General features: G+C 44.3%; 1 long non-coding RNA gene and 1 pseudogene across 1 annotated transcript in view; one reads left to right on the forward strand and one right to left on the reverse strand.

Moving 5' to 3' along the window:
* Positions 1–915, reverse strand: part of LOC117793713 — a 7,223-nt gene extending 6,308 nt beyond the window's left edge. Inside the window, exon 1 of the long non-coding RNA XR_004618302.1 lies at positions 905–915. This is a non-coding gene — a long non-coding RNA (uncharacterized LOC117793713). The remainder of the gene's footprint in view (positions 1–904) is intronic.
* Positions 916–8,695: 7,780 nt separating this feature from the next.
* On the forward strand, positions 8,696–14,025 carry LOC117794028 (annotated as a pseudogene).
* Positions 14,026–20,709: the final 6,684 nt, after the last annotated feature.

The raw sequence follows: 20,709 nt of genomic DNA on the forward strand, positions 1-20,709 counted from the left end.
TCTACATCCACATACACTTATAGACACACAGTTTTCCTTTTGTCAAGTGCGGTTGTGTTTTCCCTCGTCGCATCGTTTGTGAACTGGAATCCGCGCGCCACACCTGTAAGCAACCAGGAATCTGCTCAGTGGAGTGTCGTTGTGGCACAGGTACTCACTGTGGTTGTAGTTTGATCCCGCCGACGTCTCACCAGGCTTCGGTGGCTATAATTGTTTGCAGCACACGTAGGAGGAGGGGCGATCGCATTTTTGGCGCCTTCCCAACAGCAATTGTGTTGGTAATTGCAAAACAAAACTTTAAAGTTTGTTTGTTTGCTTCTGCTACGGCTGGTCAGCTGATCGCAGAGTTGGAGTTGCCGGACCCCGCTGCTCTCCTTGGGGCTGCCAGACTGCTAGTGATCGCAGAAACGGCAACACTCCTCGAGCGTAGTTGCCGGACACCTGCGACTCCAATTGGTGTTGCCAGACCGCTCAGGATCGTCCAAACGGTTATAAGGAGCGCGCCAATTTTAAAATTGCACTGATTAATACGATTTTAAAATTCATAACCGTGGGGAAGATTATACTGTATTAGATCTACTAATCTCTAGCGCAAAAAAAAGAGATAAGGTCACGGAACCGGCCAGATTCCAACCCCTTCCGCCCAGGCGGTGCTCATAGCAAGGGGCCCTGGATACCGAATCGGGGCGGTATAACCCCCACCGGTTAAAAGCCGAGAGAAATCTTTGGCCACCGAGGGATTGCCTAGAGATTCTGTAGATCTTTTCTGTAGAATTTTCTGTCGCATAATGGAGGACTCGGCGCAAGCGTTTCAACGACGTCCGTTGGTGCAGCGTACTCCAGAAGCCCACCAGAAGCAGCAAGCTCCGCTGACGCAGTCACCCATACATGAGGATGTGGAAACTGAAAGAGCACGAGTTCCAGAGAACATTAATGTCAATGGGAACTGGACTCTATGGTCTCTCAGCGCTCTTGGTGGCCAACGCCACATAAACACGTTGATGAAAGAGGAGCTGGCGAAAGTCATTGAGCTCTACAGCTGCTAACAAGCCAGTACCCGCCATCCCTTGTTACGGCCGAAGTGCAAACTACGCCATCACTAGCGCAGCGGTATAGAGCACCTGTGGGAAAGAATTTCGAAGTACTGGATAGTGCAGACACACCTAAAAGATCCAGATTCTCTGTCAGAGCCACGAAAAACGCCTTCGAAAAAAGCTAGGCGTCAGGCGCATTTACCGAAGGAGACGACAACAACGGTCTCGCACAACGCAGCAACTCAGCAAGCGGAGAACTGGACAGTGGTACAAAGTCGTCAGCCAAATAGCAAGCGTGCTAAATCGGTGCAGCAGCCCAAGAATAAGCGGCAGATTAAACCGCCCAGACGCTATTCTAATTGAGGCTAAAGGAGACACATCGTATAGCGATATCCTGAAAATGGTCACACGGAGCCAGAACGAGAAGCTGCAATCCGTTGGCGAGTGTGTTCAAAAAGTGAGGCGAACTGCAAAAGGCGACTTGCTCCTGGAGCTGAAAAGTTCATCGTCTGAAAACTTGGGTCAGCTCAGAGATGACATTGGACAAGCACTTGGAGGCAACCTAGAGACACGTGCTCTTACACAGGAAGTGTCGATTGAGGTGAGACACCTAGACGAGATGACCTCGGTAGATGACCTCATATCTGCGTTCAAGTCCCAGCTTGATGTCGATCTTGGCGCCAAGTCCATAAAAAGGCTACGCCCAGGTTTCGGTGGAACCCAGAGCGCGATCATGAGCTTGCCTCAAGCTGCAGCTGAAAAGTTCTTCAGGTTGGGAAAGTCAAGATTGCGTGGTCAGTGTGCAGGATAGTGTCACGAAACGTGCCAACTAGGTGTTACCGCTGTCTTGAGATTGGCCATATTGCAGCTAGGTGTCAGTCACCAACCGATAGAAGTGGCTGGTGTCTTAAATGTGGCGACTGTGGACATAAGGCGCGTGAGTGCACGAACCAGGCAAAGTGTTTTCTCTGCGCTGCAAATGGTATGCACTCAAGCCACATAGCCGGAAGCCAGCGATGCCCTGCTGCAGCAGACAAAGGAGGAAAAGTGCACACCAGTCATGACTAGATTCCTGCAGCTGAATCTCAATCATTGTGAGGCAGCCCAGGATCTTCTCACGCAGACCGTGCACGAACTAGACGTAGATGTGGCTCTCATCAGCGAGCCTTATAGATGTAACCCCGGTGGAAATTGGATATGGAGCACTTCAGGAAAGGCGGCAATCTGGAAGAGTGGTGAGCCTGCCCTGCAGCTCGAATCGGTTTCGAGAGCAACTCACTTTGTTAGAGCAAGGCTTGGTGAGCATTGGATTTATAGCTGCTACCTCCCCCCGAGTCTCAGCTTTGAGGATTTCAGCTATGTGTTGACGAGATTGCGATTGATGCCCAGAACCACAGCCCGGTCATCATTGCGGGAGACTTTAACGCGTGGGCCTTAGAGTGGGGAGTACCTCACTAATGCTAGAGGACGATGTCTACTCGAAGCATTCGCGACTCTTGATTTAGCCCTATTAAATCATGGTTGTAGACACACCTTCAGCCGCGCCGGAGCAGGGTCAATCATCGACCTTACCTTTGTCAGCAGTTGCCTGTTTTCCACATCAAACTGGCGAATTGGAGATCATTACACAGCGAGTGACCACGAAGCGATCTTGTTTTCCATTGGAGTGTCGAGTAGGCGAGACAGGAGTCCAGCGCCGAGGGACTTGTCATACAAGGAGGACACACTCAACTGTCATACCTTTGCTGGCATGATGAGCAATGTTGCTTTTTCCGGCACAGCAGAACATATGTCAGAGCAGCTGTCACAGCTCCTCATACATGCATGTGACGCCAGTATGGTGAAAAGTAGGCCATATAAGAGGCATCACAGGCCAGCCTACTGGTGGAATGACGAGATTGCCGAAGCACGCAGGAGATGCCTTCATTGAGACGACAATACCAGCGCGAGAAGAAGGAACGACGTAAACTGGCAATCACTTCAATTGCGATTTAGAGAAGCTAGAGGGCTTTAAATAATGCAATTCGTATAAGCAAGAGAGAGTGTTTCAAACTGTGTGACTCGGCGGAACACGACCCTGGGGTAAGGCGTACAAGATGGTCGTCAAACGAATTTACGCCAATAGACAAGAATCTCCGAGCGACCCCGCACAACTTAGAGCGATTGTAGAGAAACTCTTCCCGTTTCGAGAGAACAGTCTTGAGCACAGTAGCGTCGACCCAGTGGCACCTTTTGAGGTTGAGGCTGTAACCGCTGAAGAAGTTCTCGCAGCCGCCCGGAGAATGAAGCCTGGAAAAGCCCTGGTCCAGACGCCGTACCGAACCGCGCCGTGAGGCTTGCCATCTCGCTGCGACCAGACTTGTTTGCGAAGGTGTATACGCAATGTCTACGCGAAGGCATCTTCCGGATAGATGGAAAATCCAGAAGTTGGTGCTGATTCCGAAGCCCGGCAAGCCGACAGGGGAAGCGTCATCGTACAGACCGATCTGCCTGATCGATGCAATGGGGAAGCTGCTAGAGCGACTTATCTGCTCGAGACTTGAGATAGCAATCAGTAGCAGCGGAGGGCTATCCCCATCAATACGGCTTCAGGAGGTCATTCTCAACTATTGACGCCATCCGGAAGGTGACGGAGATTGCTAAAGCAAAGGAAGGCACCAGATGGAGAGGCGGATCCAAGCAATATTGCCTGATTGCTACCCTGGATGTCAAGAATGCATTCAACACGGCGGACTGGAGAAGCATTCTGGACGCGCTAAGATCCTTTGGCGTCCCACCGTACCTCTATACCCTGGTGATGAACTACTTCGGTAGCAGACAACTGCGATACTCAACTACGGTCGGTACTGTGTCACATAGCGTCACAGCAGGAGTGCCTCAAGGATCAGTGTTAGGGCCCCTGTTGTGGAACGCTATGTATGATGGAATTCTTCGGCTGCCACTCCCAGCTGGCTGTCAAATAATCGGGTACGCGGATGACGTTGCACTTGTGGTCGTGCCAAGTACCTGGAGAGGCAGAAGTCATCTGTAGTGCGGCAATTGCACTGGTGATGCAGTGGCTCCGGTCAGGCCTGGAACTTGCCACCCATAAGACAGAGGCCGTGCTCGTCAGCAGCCGAAAGAGGGTGGAGACGGCTCGCATCAGAATTGGAGACAGCGTTGTCATATCGAAAAGAGCCATCCGGTACCTGGGAGTTATGATTGACACCCGCTTAAGCTTCCGGGAACACCTAGCATCCGTGCAGGAAAAAGTAGCACACTGAGTCGCGCACTGGCCAGGATTATGCTCAATACCAGGGACCCAAGCAAGAGAGACGGATGCTGTTAATGAGCGTCGTTCGCTCCATCACGATGTATGCTGCGCCGATTTGGGCAGACGCTATGAAGGTGAAGAGCTATGCCAGAGGTATAAAAGCGACATACCGGCTCTGTGCATTGCGTGTATGCAGTGCATTCAGAACTGTGTCAGACGATGCGGCCCTGGTCATTTCTGGCATGGTACCGATCGACTTGCTGGCCGCCGAGGAAAAATCCGTAGATGCTGAAGTATTAGCTGGACAGACGAGAAGGAGTTCACGCTTGGAGGCAAGGGATGCGACCTTGTCAACCTGGCAGGCGCGTTGGGACGCATCGTCCAAGAGCCGCTGGACGCACCGCCTCATACCCAACATCAGGCGATGGACCAAGCGAAAACACGGAAGGGTCAACTTTATCTGACGCAGCTTCTGAGTGGACATGGATGCTTCAGGCAGTTTTGGCCAGATTTGCCAGAAGTGCTGCATGCGCGATAGCTGCACGTTTGAGGACACGACTGTTCTGTTGGCTGGAACAGAGATAACCCCGAGAACTTGGTGGAGCTGATGATAGAACGCTTCGAAGTCTGGGAGGAAGCCTGTAACTTTGCGGCTACCATCATGCAGGAGCTACGCAAAGTCGAGAGAGCGAAACAGACGGAGTAGAAGTAGTCTTTGTCCCTGCGACGCAGTGATTAACATCAGTTCCGCAGGATAGCCTCCTCCACTCCAGCGTTACCCAACGTTATTTGTATTATTATGTTAAGTTCTTAGAGTTATTTAACAAAAAGAAGTAAAAAAAATGAATTAAAAAAAAAAAACATACACTGGTCCTTTGCAGCATTTCAGTGGCAATTGTTATCGCTGCATTGGCCGGTCCCCAATTTTTACATCGAGGAAAGTTGCCCAATGCCAACTATAATGGTACAGCCAACTTCAATGCTTGGACGATGGCGCCTATATAACCAAATATACCAAGTCCAGTCTCTGGATATTGTGTACAACGATGCCAGGTGAGTTTAAATGAAGACAAATGTCAGAGTGTCAATGACATTGCGCATACGTCGTGTGGTCCGTGTGATTTAATGAGGCATGTCTATGGCAACTAAATGTGCAAGCACCAAACATTGTCAATCATCCCAAGTTTGCTAGTTGACCAATCATCCCATCAGTCAGTCAGTCAGTCAGCCCATCAAGTAAACAAATAAAATGAAGCAACAGCCGCCAATTAAGTTTGGACCTGACAGAGAATCAAACTCGACTATGCTGGTGATGACGATGTTGGAGTTGATTTATTTGCATGACACAACTGACAGAGCAGGCAATAGCTTGCTCACCAATACCCTGTAATTACCGAATGTGGAAAGAAGGCTATATTCAATTGAAACAAAACAAAAAATAGACTGAAAACTACGAATTTTGATTCTATCTGAAACTTTAAAAATATATCTTGTCTATATCCTGTCTGATCGCAGTGATTTGGGATCTTTTTTTTTGTGTCAAGGTTACTTGTAGTCCAGCACACTTCTCTAGTTTAACTCGTCTAATGATATTTAAAATAATTAAAATTTTGTTCTGTTTTATAATAATTTCTATAATAAAAATTGACAAATAATTTGTACTTTTAGTTTTATAATAAAAATTTAAATTAATAATAGTTTTTAATCTAAAACGAATTTTGATTTTGTCTAAAACTACGAAAAGGTTCCTTTAAAAATATCTTGTCTATATCCCGCCTGAACGCAGTGATTTAAAAATTTTTTTTTTGTTTCAGGGTTACTTGTAGTCCAGCACATTTCTCTAGTTTAACTCGTCTAATGATATTTTAAATAATTGCAATTTTGCTAACTTATGCACATTTGATGTTGTTACAGGGTAACTGCTAAGTAGTTATACTGTTTATCTCAACATTAATTTATTTCGATAAAACCGACATCTGACGTCGAAAAGTTTCTTTAATATCACCGATATTTAGTTACTGCTTTTAATTGTAGAGGATAATTGCTAGTTGGTTTCACTTGTCCACTTTTAAATGAGTAACCATTTTTTGTATACACAATAATTGAATTGTTTTTTTTTTCAGGCCTGGACATTGACACATACAACTGCATGAAAATTGATTACTTTCCTTGAGGCTATCAACCGGATCCGCATGACTCAACGTCTGCTATACCCTGTAAGTAAGAAAATATTTCGAGAAAGAGAGCTTCCACACTAGCTACTTTGCTGCTACACACCTCTGTAATCCTCATAAGTAATTAACGAACTCATATTTATCATAAATAGAATTTCTATAAATTTTATATTCCATATGAACCTAAGAGTATTACGTAGTAAAGATCTGATACGTAATTGCGACACATGAATGCGACTTATAAATTGGGTGGGTTTAAAACAAGAACTGTTTCTCATTTAAAATGCTTTTGCGAAACTTGACATTTTTTCTGTTTCTCAATTTCATCAGAAAAGAAGCACTGAGGAAAGGTGGACAGAGGAGAGTTGTTGAGAGGAAGGAGATTATTTGTACCCACATTGAGAATTAAGTTTCACAAGAAGTCAATCGCTGCGTACTTGACCATGATAACAGATAAACGTATTTCTATAGCTTGTTTTCACCATTTCAACGACACATGCAAGTAGGAAGTGCAATCGTGAATGAAATTTCAAGGACATGCTCATTAAAGCATGCTTCAGATTTCAATAGACTTAACTATATGTATATACAATTGTGAAGCATTTCAAAATAATTAAATGCAATCTGGATTAAGAAAGTTCATAGAATTCATGTCTGCAAATTTGAAATTCAATACAAATTACTTATTTCTCTTGGGAAATTTACTAATTGGATTAGGAAAGTCTTTAAAAGGGGCTTTTCACATCAGTAGTAAGTTTCTCCACTACCAACTTATTTAATGTATAAATGTGTGCAAGTGAATGGAAATGTGAATGTGAAAGTGACTATATGAATATTCGCATTGCGTATGTATTTTCTATTGTTCTCCCTTTATATTGTTATTTTTTTTTTTGGACTTGCTTAATTCCTTATTATATTTGTTTTTGATTTCAATTGCGATTGATTCTCTTTGACATTGCAATTTGATTAAGTTTTTCCTCGATTTCGAAATATTTCATTAATTTTCTGCAGCGAATGACAGAAAAAATATGGGGGGGAAAAAATATATAAAACGCCGCTGGTGTCAATTTTTTATATTAAATAAAATGGGTATAAAACTATTAGACAGCAAAGTGCTGCTGTTTCTCCTTCATTGCATTGTTTGGTATTTTCCAATATTTTTGTTATATATTTATTCGTTTTTTATTTATTTATAGCTTTTCTGTTTTTGCTTTTAATTCTGGTCCTGAGCTAGAGCCGAGGGAAAACCACACAACCGCCATACTTTCACATTTGTGTTACTTTTCTGTCCTCTTCTCTTCCCCCCCCGTCTTCTTCTCCGGCTGTCGAAACGCCCACAAGTCCACCAACAAGCAACATGCCCCTGCTAACTGTTTATTGCCTTTGACCAATTGCAGATACGGTAACCCAATCCTGCCCCATATTTCTGGCTGCGGGCATCTTTCTGCTCATCAGTTTCATTATCTTTTGATACCCACGTGCTCGCATCGGAATAGTATATTCTATTTCAGTGCTGGAATTCTGTTTATCGTTAGTGGTAAGTTGCATAATTAATAATTGCATAATGCTAATGCTAATGATGATAATAAGAAACCCAGCTAATGCTGATGCTAGTGCTAAATAAAACGACAGTTGTGCTACAACTAAATGCTAATACTAAATGCAAATGCATTGATGCGGATATTCATATTGGCGATACAAATATTTATTATGATGCAATAACATTACTAGAGAGTTACTAATACTAATTTTAAATGATAATGCTAATGCTTAAACTAATGCTGATGCTAGTTAATAGTACCACTTATTTCAATGCAACTGCAACAAATACATTACTAATGCTAATGCTAATGCAAAGCTAAATATATACTAATCGCTAATGCTTCATGCTGTGCTAAAAGCTAATGCTAATGCTAATGCTAATGCTAATGCTAGCAATATGCTAATGCTAATGCTATGCTAATGCTAATCTAATGCTAATGCTAATGCTGCTAATGCTAATGCTCAATGCTTAATGCTAATGCTAATGCTAATGCTGCTGCTAATGCTAATGCTAATGCTAATGCTAATGCTAATGCTAATGCTAATGCTAATGCTAATGCTAATGCTAATGCCAATGCTAATGCTAATGCTAATGCTAATGCTAATGCTAATGCTAATGCTAATGCTAATGCTAATGCTAATGCTAATCCTAATCCTAATCCTAATGCTAATGCTACTGTTCTGGTCTAGTTATGCTCATCGGATTGATTGCCTATATATCGATACTCAAAGCTGAGATCGGTTCCAAACTCCGATCTCGTTCTACACTTCAGCCTGCGCTTTTCAAGGTGACCTACGGTCAGAGTTTCTTCCTGTTTGTGTTTGGTTTCATCGCAACAGAGTTTGTTGGAGTGCTTAACATCTTTCTCTACATTCATCTGCAGGAATTCAGTTACCACAGTGTAAGTATGTTGGAGGCGATGAAGGGTAAGTGTGACCACAACCGCCATAATAATTAAGCACAATTAAAATTGCGGATTCGGAAAAAAAGGACGATAAAATGTTCTTTCGTGTCCACATCCGTTCATTAACGAAATGATAAAATTCCAAATGAAATAAATTCAGTGCTACATATTCCCCAGATGCAGTTGTTACGACTTCTTTTTTTAGAGTAAATAGAATGTTATTGCCACTCGCACTTACAATCTGCTCAAAGAAACACTTCCAGGAAATATTTACCTAAAGAGGCATCCATTCCAGCTGATTCATTTGGTTTTCAACCTCAAAGGAAAAACGTACAAAGTGAAGGAGCTTCAGGCGAACTGAATGCAATTTGAAGTTGCATATTTCTTGTTGCTCGACAAATCGACACATTTCAAAACAGTTCCAAGTAACTGTTAGTAACTGATTTCCTACAGAGTCCCTAACAGCATTTGTTATCAGCGACTCAGTTATGCTTTCATTGAAGTCGTAATTTACTGCAATTTCAGCTTTCTCTTTGATGTGGCATGCTTTTGACTTTGACTTTTCTTTTACTTTCACTTTCTGCCCTTCTTCCCTTTCTTATTTCACTAATTCTGTTTCTCTCTTTTCTCTTACTTCTGCTCACTCTTCCTCTACAGCGCCTGCCCTGCTTCAGTGTGACCAACATTCATGCCAAGATCAAGAAGATCAGGCTGAGAATGCTCTCAGCCATTCTTACAAGCGTTATAAGCAACCAGGCACAGTTGCAACCTCTGCATCCGAGGTCGCTCTCTCAAGCAATGACACAGCAACAACAACAACAACAGCAACAACAACAACAGCAACGTCTTAATCAACAGCAACCGCAATTGCATCAACAATTGGCGTTGCGGGCGAGCAATGCTCGATTGCATCAGGTGCACGATGCCGGACTCAATGCTCCCTTTCAGACACAGACATTGCCTGGAGGTTTCGCCTGTCGCAAGCATCCCAATGCCAACAGAGGTGGATCCAATTTGAATCTCTATCTGCCAAATGATTTGGAGCGCCGGTAAGTCCTCCCACATATATGTATATGTGCCTTAAAAAATTTTACATAAATTATTAATCAATGAATTCATTCTTATGCTGGGTTTACATAGGGGCATACATATCTGAGCGATTCACATAATTTCGCTAGCATCTCTTTTTTCTTGCGGATCAAATTATCATTGGCAATTAAAAAATGTTCATAAAAAAAAAGAGTTAATTTGAGCTGGTTCCACTAAAACAGCTGTCAAACTATTTTCTGTCAAATCCGTGCCAACCTTTTGGCACCAAAAATATGAGGCACGGAATGACACTGGTGCTCACACATTGAAAGTGACACATATTTTGTGCCACTTGAATTTTTTGTCACAGTATTTGTGGTCACATTGCTCCAAGTTTTCATTTCTAATCAACTCCTTATTTATTTAATAATTGTCAAGCTTTAAGCAGCCGACACTTAACTATACATTTAAATTAACAAATAAATTAAATTATTACTGTGTAATTCAAATATAAATATAAATATTCTGGGGGTATCTAAAATCACTAAGCAAATAACCTATAGAGAAGTCATCCCATACAACTGAAAGTGTAAGGGGGTGGAATGTCAGAACATGTTAAAAAAATAGAAAATTAAGATACTTTCTAACAAATGAACTCAATGTTCGTATTAAAAGTGGTTGGAATCGGTTCTGAGGCGAGATTGGAGTCAACAGTCAACAGTACTCCACCTTCAATTCGAGTAATACGATCGCACCTATATATATTATATTTAGAAGAAAAATCTGAAGCGGCAGTTTTGAGCCAGGTCTCAGTAAAACAGATGATGTCAAAATCAAAGGAATGACTGTTTAGAAATAGGCTGATAGCTTACTATTAAGGCCTCGTACATTTTGGTAAGCTACAGAGATAGAGGAAATTAGTTTTTGAGACTTCGTTTGAAGATATAACAGGTAAAGAGCCATCACCTAATATCGGGTTCCAATCTCTTTCGATTTGCATTTCATTTGTACTCAGCCACAAAGATATGTTCGGTCAAAAGTGCTTGACTCCTTATAGCGAAATTCGTATAAAACAACACTTTAAATTTAATTCTGACGCGTTTCATTTTTTTTCGTAAAAAATTATGATAAATTGGACTAAAATCTTGTCTTGTAAATTTGCCAAGTCAAAGATTTAACTAACTTCAAACTTTCATAACTTTGTAAAAACAAAACCGATTTTGAAGCGGAATGTCATTTTGATCATGGTTTATATGGGTGTAGATTTTGAAAATGAAAATTTCAAATCTCAAGTTATCACTTTTAATCAACTCACTATAGCGTAATTAGTATGAAACATTCTTTGTAAAAAATCCTGGTAAATCGGACAAAAATTTTGACTTGTAATGTTGCTAAGTCAAAGATTCGAGTAACTTCAAACTTGCATAAGTTTGTAAAAACTCAACCGATTTTTAAGCGGAATGTCATTTTGATCATGGTTTGGATATTTAATTTATTCTGCAATCAAATTAAATTAATGTTAAAAAATTTAAATTTTTGTTTTTGAATTTAATGCAAAGGAAAATTTCAAATTTCCATCTTTCAATACTTTAAATTTGATTCTGAGACGTTTAATTATTTTATAAAGAATCATGTCAAATTTGACGAATATTTTGTCTTGTTAAGTTGCTAAGTCAAAGGTCTAACCAACTTTAAACTCTCATAGCTTGGGTAAAACTGGACCGATTTTCAGTGATATCAGAGCCGAAAGGATAAAACCGAAGTAGAACCTCCTACCGAAATAGTTGCTTCGCGTCAAACCAACTGCAAAATGTTAAAGGTTTTCAGCCATGTACTTAATAAATGACTGATAAATCAAGACATGGATATTTTCATTGTTTATTTAAATGTCCATTGTAGATTCTTCTTTGAGAAACCAGCTGTGTCCAAGTGTAATTTGCATTCGCGCAGCTTGGCCAAGTCGTTAAATGAGCTGTGCATGGAACCCGCGCTGGCTGCACCACCGGCACCACCGCCACTTCATGCCACATTGCCGTTGCCCGATCCACCAGCCACGTTTGCCGATTTGCCGCAGGAGTTTCCTCTGACACGGTCCGTTTCAACCACAACGGACATCTATAACTCAGTTCCTTCCTCAGCTCAAATGCAGAGGAAGCAGCGACGCAACATGGCCACAAATACCCAGCAAATGCCACGAGATGAGGATGATGATCACACCGAGGCAAGACTCTGTGGACTGAAGCGTGGTCTACGCAAAACTAAAGACGAGCTCTTCAATGAGTTTTGCAAGCGTGCAGGAATGCGGGCAAAACCAAAGAACATCTATTACATTCCAAGTGAGGATTCCGATGGAACGCCTCCGGCCCAGATGTCGTTGTCCCAACAAATACGTCGCACTCGAGGAAGGTCGTGAGCGAAGCCAAAACCGCAACAACAACATTAACAACAACAACAGTAACAACAACAACAGTAACAACAATAACAGCAGCAACAATAACAACGATGATGATGAGGACGGCGATGATAATGGATTTCGACAGTTTCGTTCGACTCCTGGCGTTACTTTGGACGGAGATCATCTCTATATTGTGGGCGGTAAGTCTGACAGCAACTGTAGATCGAAATCTTAAATGGGTAGCGTTAAAAATAGGCAGCAGATGCTCTACATACATATGTTTACAGGGTATTTACTTGCATTCTCAAACACCTTTGAAAGTAAAGAAGTGGGAGTCACATTCTTAGAGTTAGAATGAGGATTCAGATATGTTAGACACAGCTACAGAATATCTATTAGTTACAATCACATTGGCAGACACTGTTTTTACACTTTACCAAGCCATTGGGTAGAGGAGAAACAGGGTAACTGCCAGTCGAGTAAGCCCATTTTTTTCTAAAATATACACTGTTTTTATATACACTGTTTTTCTCAAATGACACTGTTTTTACACTTTACTGAACCATTGGGAAGAGGAGAAACAGGGTAACTACCGGTCGAGTAAGCCCATTTTTTTCTCAAATGTACACTGTTTTTATATACACTGTTTTTCTCAAATGACACTGTTTTTTACACTTTACTGAACCATTGGGTAGAGGAGAAACAGGGTAACTACCAGTCGAGTACATTTTTTCTCAAATATATTGCTGGATGTAAATAACTTTTTTGGGCAAGCAAATGCATATTAAGTAACTTTTTAAGTGATTACAGGGTATGCGCTGGTCGATCAATTTCAAATACAGTTGATAGCAGCAGTGTTTCCACCACCATTGAACGAAGAATGTTTGTTAGCTTTCGACTAACAGTTCAAAGCCGATTACAGGGTATCAACAAGTTGAGCATTCTTCCATTCACCCTATTTACAGATGCTGCACAACTTGGCCTACCACGACGCAGCTCGATGTGTGTAGATCCGCATTTCCCCCCGCTAATGCCGATGCCAATGCCAATGCCGATGCCGATGCCGATGCGCAGGTTGAACTCGAATCTGTCGCTGCACACGCCACAAACGGAGATCTGGCCATGGGCGTCGCAACAGCGTCTGGCATCGGAGCACGGACAAAGCCGGACACTACCGCGCTGCTTTCTGCGACAACCGGCGGGCAGTCAGGATAGTCTGGGCTCAATGCAGAGCAACTACAGCGCGAGTCAGCAGCGTTTTACGCAGTTGATGCAACAGCATCAACAGCAGCTCCAACAACAGAATCGCTATCTGTCCACATTGACGTTGCCTCTGCCGCTTCCCCAGCAACGTGCTTGCAACGAGGAGCTGCCATCACAGGGTCCGTCACAGTCGGGAGTGCAGTGGCCCGCCGCGATACCCTCCTCCCCTCAATATGGCCATGGACAGAGCTGTTTTCATCCACAGCCGCTCTACGTTCCTGTTTCCAGCAGCGTTGCACCTTCTTCCTCCGCATCTGCCTCTGCCGCTGCCGCTGCCTCTGCCCTACCTCCCAAGTTCCAGAGGTCCTACGCCTTTGATGATGTCCAGCGTCGAGCGAGCTTAGCCGTCAACGATGCCTTCGATCTGGATGAGCTCGAGCGAGAAAGGCGACGTTCCCACGCGAGTCTCTTCATACCACAGCCTCTGATCCAACCCCAATCGCAATCCCAATCCCAGTCCCAACTGCAACCCCATTCCCAATCTCAATCTCAATATCGGGAGCCCTATGATGTCATCAATGGAACTGCAGTTTGAAGTGTTAATGTTGATATTGAGAGTAGTCCAAATCTCTGGTCAGATAATACCACAAACTTTGAAATAATCACAGTCGTAGTCTGTAGTTGATAATTTATCGATAATATATCGATATTTAAGCACATTCATCTCTGCGAGTACATCTAAATATTCAAAATCCATCTATTTAGTTATACTTACACTTCTTCAAATTTCATCCCACGGTTTATCTGACTTTCAGCTGTAATAATAGGTGTTTTCGATAACAATATATATCGATCATACATTTCTATTTCATATGAAGCACCTGTCTTTTTCACTAAACATTCGCAACCGTTTTTCCATAACTATTTCTGATTTCTACATTAGTCACATTTATAGAAATAAGTACATGAGTATTATCGAATACTATATACATAAATGTCCAATATAAATATCAATATTGCTGTTATCGATAAAAATATATATCGATCATATATTTACATTTCGTATGAAACACCCGTGCTTTTCTTCTTAGCATTCGGTACCGTTTTTCGATAACTATTTCTGATTTCTACACATATCACATGTGTATAATCGAATACTTTATAAATGTCCATTATAAATATTAATATAATTCAGTGTCGAATTACGAATTTACCTAAGGACACTTAATAAGTGCATCCTCTTATATTGAGGTTTCAATTTCAATTTAACATAAACTGAACTTTTTAGATTTAAATGTTAAATAAGATATTTATGATATCGATAACTTTCGCCCTAATTTTTCGACGTTTGGAATACTGAGTTCTAAGTAAGTCACATTTGTAAGGATAATATATGTATATGTGTGTTTTAAGCATTATCGAATATGTTATAGACGTCCATATATAGATATCTGTATAATTCAGTGTCGAATTTACGAATTTACCTAAGAGGATTCATTAAGTGTACCTCCATATATTGAGGTTTCAATTAATTTTAAATGGAAGTTACGTATAAATGCTATATAATATATCTGAATAACCATATATGTATGTATATTTGGGTATTTGCTGGTTTATCGCCTGTTGCGATGGATTTTAAAAACTGGTGGAGCAATTAACGATCAATTAATTTTATGTACAGCTTTTCACACTTATTTGTGAGGTCGATCGGACAGACTTTTAATACTTTGGTTGAACATCACTGATCCGTACATCCTTAAACCCACCCACTTTCCACCAAGGGGGTTAAATATGTGAAATCGCAAACAATGAAATATTTGTCGAATCAATTGTGATACAGAAAATGTATATGTGAGTTTGGGATCGATCGGATAAACAACAGAAAAGTTAAATACAAAAATTTTCCTAATATTTATTTCCTCTTAAGGGTGTCATTTATCAAAATTTCATACATATTTCATTATAACTTGATAACCGGAACAGAAAAAATAGTGTGAAATCTGTGAAAAACCGAACGGGTGAACAACAGAAAAGCCGAAGACAACAGTTTTCCGCCCATTTAACCCCACTTGAGGGTGTAATTTTAAAGTCTTGTCTAAGTTCTCTCTCATAAGTGAAAACTAGTTTTAAATTTCAGAAATCCAGCTCTTTGTGGCTTGGACTGTGCGTTGAATGTCAATCACAGAGTTTTTCTATACAAAGTTTTGATGAAAATCGAACTAACCTAACATTTCTATCATATAGGACCTATAAAACTATATTATAGTAAAACATACGAAATCCAAAAGATTTAGATTTAATATTATACCAAATATTGAGTGTGGATATTATAGATGTTAATTCTTGTGGCCTGTGAGCCAAGATCTGGAGCTACAGTCGATACTTCACTATAACGATCCGACACATTCTCTAGATGTTGACATAGATGTACTTTATGCATATACGTGTATATGTATTAGAATTTCCTTTGAGCGAAATATATTTCGGAATTTTCCGGCGCGGCTAGTTAGCTATAGGGAGGCTTTACTGTACTACTGTATTTCAATTAAACAAATAAAAAATATGTATGAATGTAACTTGAGGGTTTAATCAATCTTTATTGGCTAGACGGAACGGGACGGGGACATCACGGGACATCACGGGTCCGAAATGCAACTGAAGTTGGTCAAGAGTTGTCCAATCAATTTGCTGGACAGGATCGCAGGACGCAGTTCATCATCCATTTGCGGTGATCCTGTTCAGCAAAATGATCGCAGAATCCTTCTCACATATTCATGCGCTTCCAAAACTCTTGGCTGGACAATGCCGGACTGGAGGTGGCATGTGATCCTGTGCCAGAGGATGATTTGCTCACCAGCTGGAGAGGATTGTGATGGTTACTCAGGCTGCTCGTCAGACTGCTCGTAGAGTCGCCCACATCGCTCAGGGCGTCCAGCAGCCCAAGCAGATTTGGAGCTGGAGCCACTGCATCCGTTAAGCTGCTGGGCGCAGTGTGTGGTCGACCTGGAGGCAAAAAGCTAGAATTCATTTTATTTATGGGCGCACTCCAAGGACGCTTGGCCTTCAGTCCGGTTGTCGCTTGTTCCTCCGCCTGATTGCCAAAGAGCAACTGCATCTTGGCCATGGAACGCTGCAACTTGCGACTCGCTGGAGGCGTGCACATCCTCTCCAGCGAGGTGTGTGTGCCGCTGCTCAAGGGATCTAGTTGCAGCTGCGACTCGGCCGCCAGTAGTTGCAAGCTCGCTGGCTTTGAAACCCGCGCCAGTGTCGCCTCCACGCGACTCAGCAGCTCCTGAGTCTCATCCTGCACCTGGTCTACCAGCAGCTTGTTGGTGTTGCTAATCATCGTCGCGGCACTTGCCACAGGCTGCGTTGTGGCATGCAACCTGAGAGCAACTTGTGTCTTGCCACAGCGTATGCATTTGTGAACTGATAGCTTTCCGGCTCCAACTCGAGCCACTGTAGATGGGAGACAACTGGAGCTGGAACTGTAACGGCAGCTGGAACTGGAACCGGAACCGGAACTGGAGGCAATGTCTCTGCCACTCCCGATAGCTGTCCAGCGTGCGTTGGAACTGTTGATGCTGATGCCCTGTGCGCTGATGTTGAGCTTCTGTTTCTGGGCACGCGCACGCCCAAATAGCCGAGAAAGCTCTGCTCCAGCAGATCGCTTTCTGCTCCAGCTGCAGCATGCGATTCCTAATGGGGAAATCCTCGATTAGTAACGATTGCTGGAGAAGATTTGGTTTCGAATTGAGCTTACTTGGCACTGAGCAACGCTTCGTTAAAGCTGGGAGCGGGTTGAGGTCGTGCATCTGCCAGGATAAGGTTCGGCGGCAGTTGTGTATTGGTCGCTGCATTCAGCATGAGCGGTCTGCCCGGGAATCAACTGAAGGAGCAGTTGCTGCGGCCAGCGGCAGCAGGAATAAAACAATGTGGGCATGCCCACTGCAGGAGTAGCAACAGCAGCCGGAAGATGAGCTGCAAGAGTATCCATGACTGGAACCGAAACTGGAGCTGGAAAAGGTTCCGCAAGTCGACGCTGCAGGTTACCCTCTAAGTGAGCTGAAACCGAGCTGGAAGAGAGCCCGGCAAATTACCCTCTAAATGACCGGGAACAGGAGTCGGAAAAGAAACTGCCAGATGATCTGGAACTGGAGCCGTAGGAGGAGCTGTAGTTGGAACAGAACCTTGAAATTGACTGGGAGCAAAGTCGAAAGATGACCAGTAACATCCGACGGAGCTGTGCCCTGAAGTTGACCTGTAGCAGGAGCAGCACCAGCTCCCGGAAGGTGACATGGAGGATAACCTGGAACAAGAGTCGCAGAAGGAGCAGCAGCTGATAAGGGACCCGAAGGACGACTTGGCATAGGAGTTGTGTGGTCGCTGAAGCTGTGACTGCTGCATCTGTGGCTGGGTGGTGACTCGGAGACGCAGCAGGCGGGGGTGACATTGCAACCGACTGTGGCTCCGCCTGCATCCTTCCACACCGGCTCAATGTGCGCCGCGTGCTGAGCAGCCTGCTCCGTTTGCTGAATCTTCTCGGCGAGCAGCTGATGATGTGCCTCATAGTGTTCCAGCAGGCGAAAGATCTTGTGCACCAGATCACGTGCCTCCATGGACTGTGAGTCGCGTTCCACATGGCGGCACAAGGTCTACAAGGGATAAACGGATAGACGGGTCAGGATTTATCCAGGGATTAAGATTAGATTAGAATTTTATGTACTCACGCGCCAGGAACTCTGTCTATTGCTAAGACGCAGCAGCTCCGCATGATGACGCAGCTTGACATCGAAGAGCCTCGTCCAGACGCTTCTTCTGCAGCTCCAGCGCCTTGTTCAGCGAGAGCTCCACACTCCAGGAAGATCTGACCGCTTTTGCTGTGTAGCATCTCATAAATCCATTGCTCATAGCTGCGGCTTGAGCCGGATCCTGTCCAGCTGTGGTCTGACTGGCGGCATTCCTCCAAGCCTGGAATTGACGCCCATGCTGGTCGTCCTGTGCCGCTGACGGGTGTGCGGGTTTGACAGCCAACGGTTCTCCAGGTGATTGGAGGACGCTGGGAGGCATTGCTGTTTGACTGGAGGAGTTCTTCAGCTTGCGACGCTGCTGCTGCTCCTGCTGTTGCTGCTCCTTCTCTTATCTTTCTCCTTCTCCTGCTTTTGTTGCTCCTGCCTCGCGTTCCTTCTCCTCCTGCTTCTGTTTGAGCTCCTGCTCCATGGACTGCATGCCCTCCTGTATGCCCATAAAGTGTCCATGGGAGAAACCCTCGATAGCCCAGTTTGAATCCCTTGTGTCTGCCCACAGCATACCCTGCTCCATCGCCAGATTGAGGACATTGCTCAGCGTTTGTATGCAGCCGGCCAGTTCACCCACCAACGCCTCCATCCTCTCCAGCGTAACATACATGCAATTCTGCGGCTGGTGCATCTGCTGCTGCAACTGCGTCAGCGCCTGTTGCACCATTGCCAGACTGGCCACCTGCTCCGCATGCAGATGCGGCAACTTTGGCACCGACGCCGACTCCGTTGGCAGCTGGATAGGACCAGCTGGTGATTGCACGGTATTCTCCACCTGCTGCTGCTGCTGCTGCACCACTTGCTTCTCCTGTTGGCTTTCCTCCGGCAGCTGCAAGGCGGTTTTTCCCGGCTCCACCGTTTGTCCGGCGCTCAGAAGACGCTGCCGCTCGAGAAGCTCCTGTTGGAGCAGTTGCTCGAATGCCGATTGCGAGATGATCTCGACGGGAGCGCAGGATTTGCAGAGATGCCGCATGTGGTGCATCAGTTGTCCCAGTTGGTGTTCCACGCCATTGATGGATTGAGAGACGCGTGGTCCAATGAACACAGTGCGTCCATCGGCGGCGACAATGAGCTCTCCGCCTGAAACAACTTTGCTGGTGTCCACATCCGGTCGGCTTTGTAGACAAGCCGCTGGCTGAGTTTGTGTCGACTCCGTGCGATGCGTGGTTACTGTGGTGGTGGTGTTGGCATTGGTATTGGTGGTGGCATCCATGATCCTGCCCAGCGTTGGATCCACCAGCACCTTGAAGAAGCCCAGCAGCAGGGACACTTGTTGTTCAGACACGCACAACCGTCTGTCTGAATTGCAATTGAGTTCACTCTGCTCGCCCAGAATTGCATTGATCACCTGCTGCAGTTCCTCCTAAGCAACTGGAAAGCGTGTGACTCACAACTGTCTGTCTGAATTGCAATTGGGTTCACTCTGCTCGCCCAAATTGCATTGATCACCTGCTGCAGTTCCTCCTGGTTAAATCGGAAATCCGTGCGACTCTCAAAGTCCGGCAACGTGTGGCGATGTGGCATCTCACTGCAGAAGACGGACAAGGTGTAATGACAATTCTGGACGTAGAGAAACTCGGCGACGGCGTGTGCAGCGCCAGCGTCATGGGGAGAAGCAGGAGGCAATGATCCCGCCTCGCGGCAGAGGCAGTGGCGGAAGCAGAGGCCGATGTCGATGCCTTGCGCAGCAGTTTACCTGAAAAGAACGATAACGATAACGATCAAGGATAACGAAGGTGAGAGAGAGAGGAAGAGTTACCCAGCGAGTGTGCTATTGAAGCTATTAAGATCCATGCGCACCTGCGCCTGCACCTTCCCTCGATGCCCTCCTGCCATCCACTTGCGATTCCCTTTCAAAGTCCTGCTCCGACAGCTGCGCCAAGTGCTCCAACTGCAGACGCAGCTGCGATCTCCTCATCATTTGAACCCGAGCTACTTTTTTTTGTTGTTGTTGTAGTTGTTGTTGTTGCTTTCGCTTTCGTTGTTGGGTTGTTGTTGTTGTGCCAGCTTTGCTTGCTTTACCGTTTGTTGCCGTCCCTCTTTCTTGACATTCGCACTGTCTTTATTCGCGCGCGTGACGCTGGCATCGCGGTCTGCGTTTGCGTCGGCGTTGGCGTCGACTTCGCCTTCAGCTGCGCCTGCGCTTCTCGTTCTTTTCTCGCCGCCTCATGCTTTCTCTCTCTCGCGTTGCGTTTGTGGCTGTCGCTGCCGCAATCTTATTAATCTTCCTCTTGCTGCGCTGTCTTGCCGTCGCTGTCGCAGCGCTGCTCTTATGCGACGCTGGCAGCGCTACTGCAGCAGCAGTTGGCCTTTGTTTTGTTTTCATTTCGTTTCGTTTTCGATTTCGATTTTTTAACACCCAATTTTTTTTGCGC

This window comes from Drosophila innubila, chromosome X (assembly GCF_004354385.1).
Source record: "Drosophila innubila isolate TH190305 chromosome X, UK_Dinn_1.0, whole genome shotgun sequence".
Taxonomy (NCBI): domain Eukaryota; kingdom Metazoa; phylum Arthropoda; class Insecta; order Diptera; family Drosophilidae; genus Drosophila; species Drosophila innubila.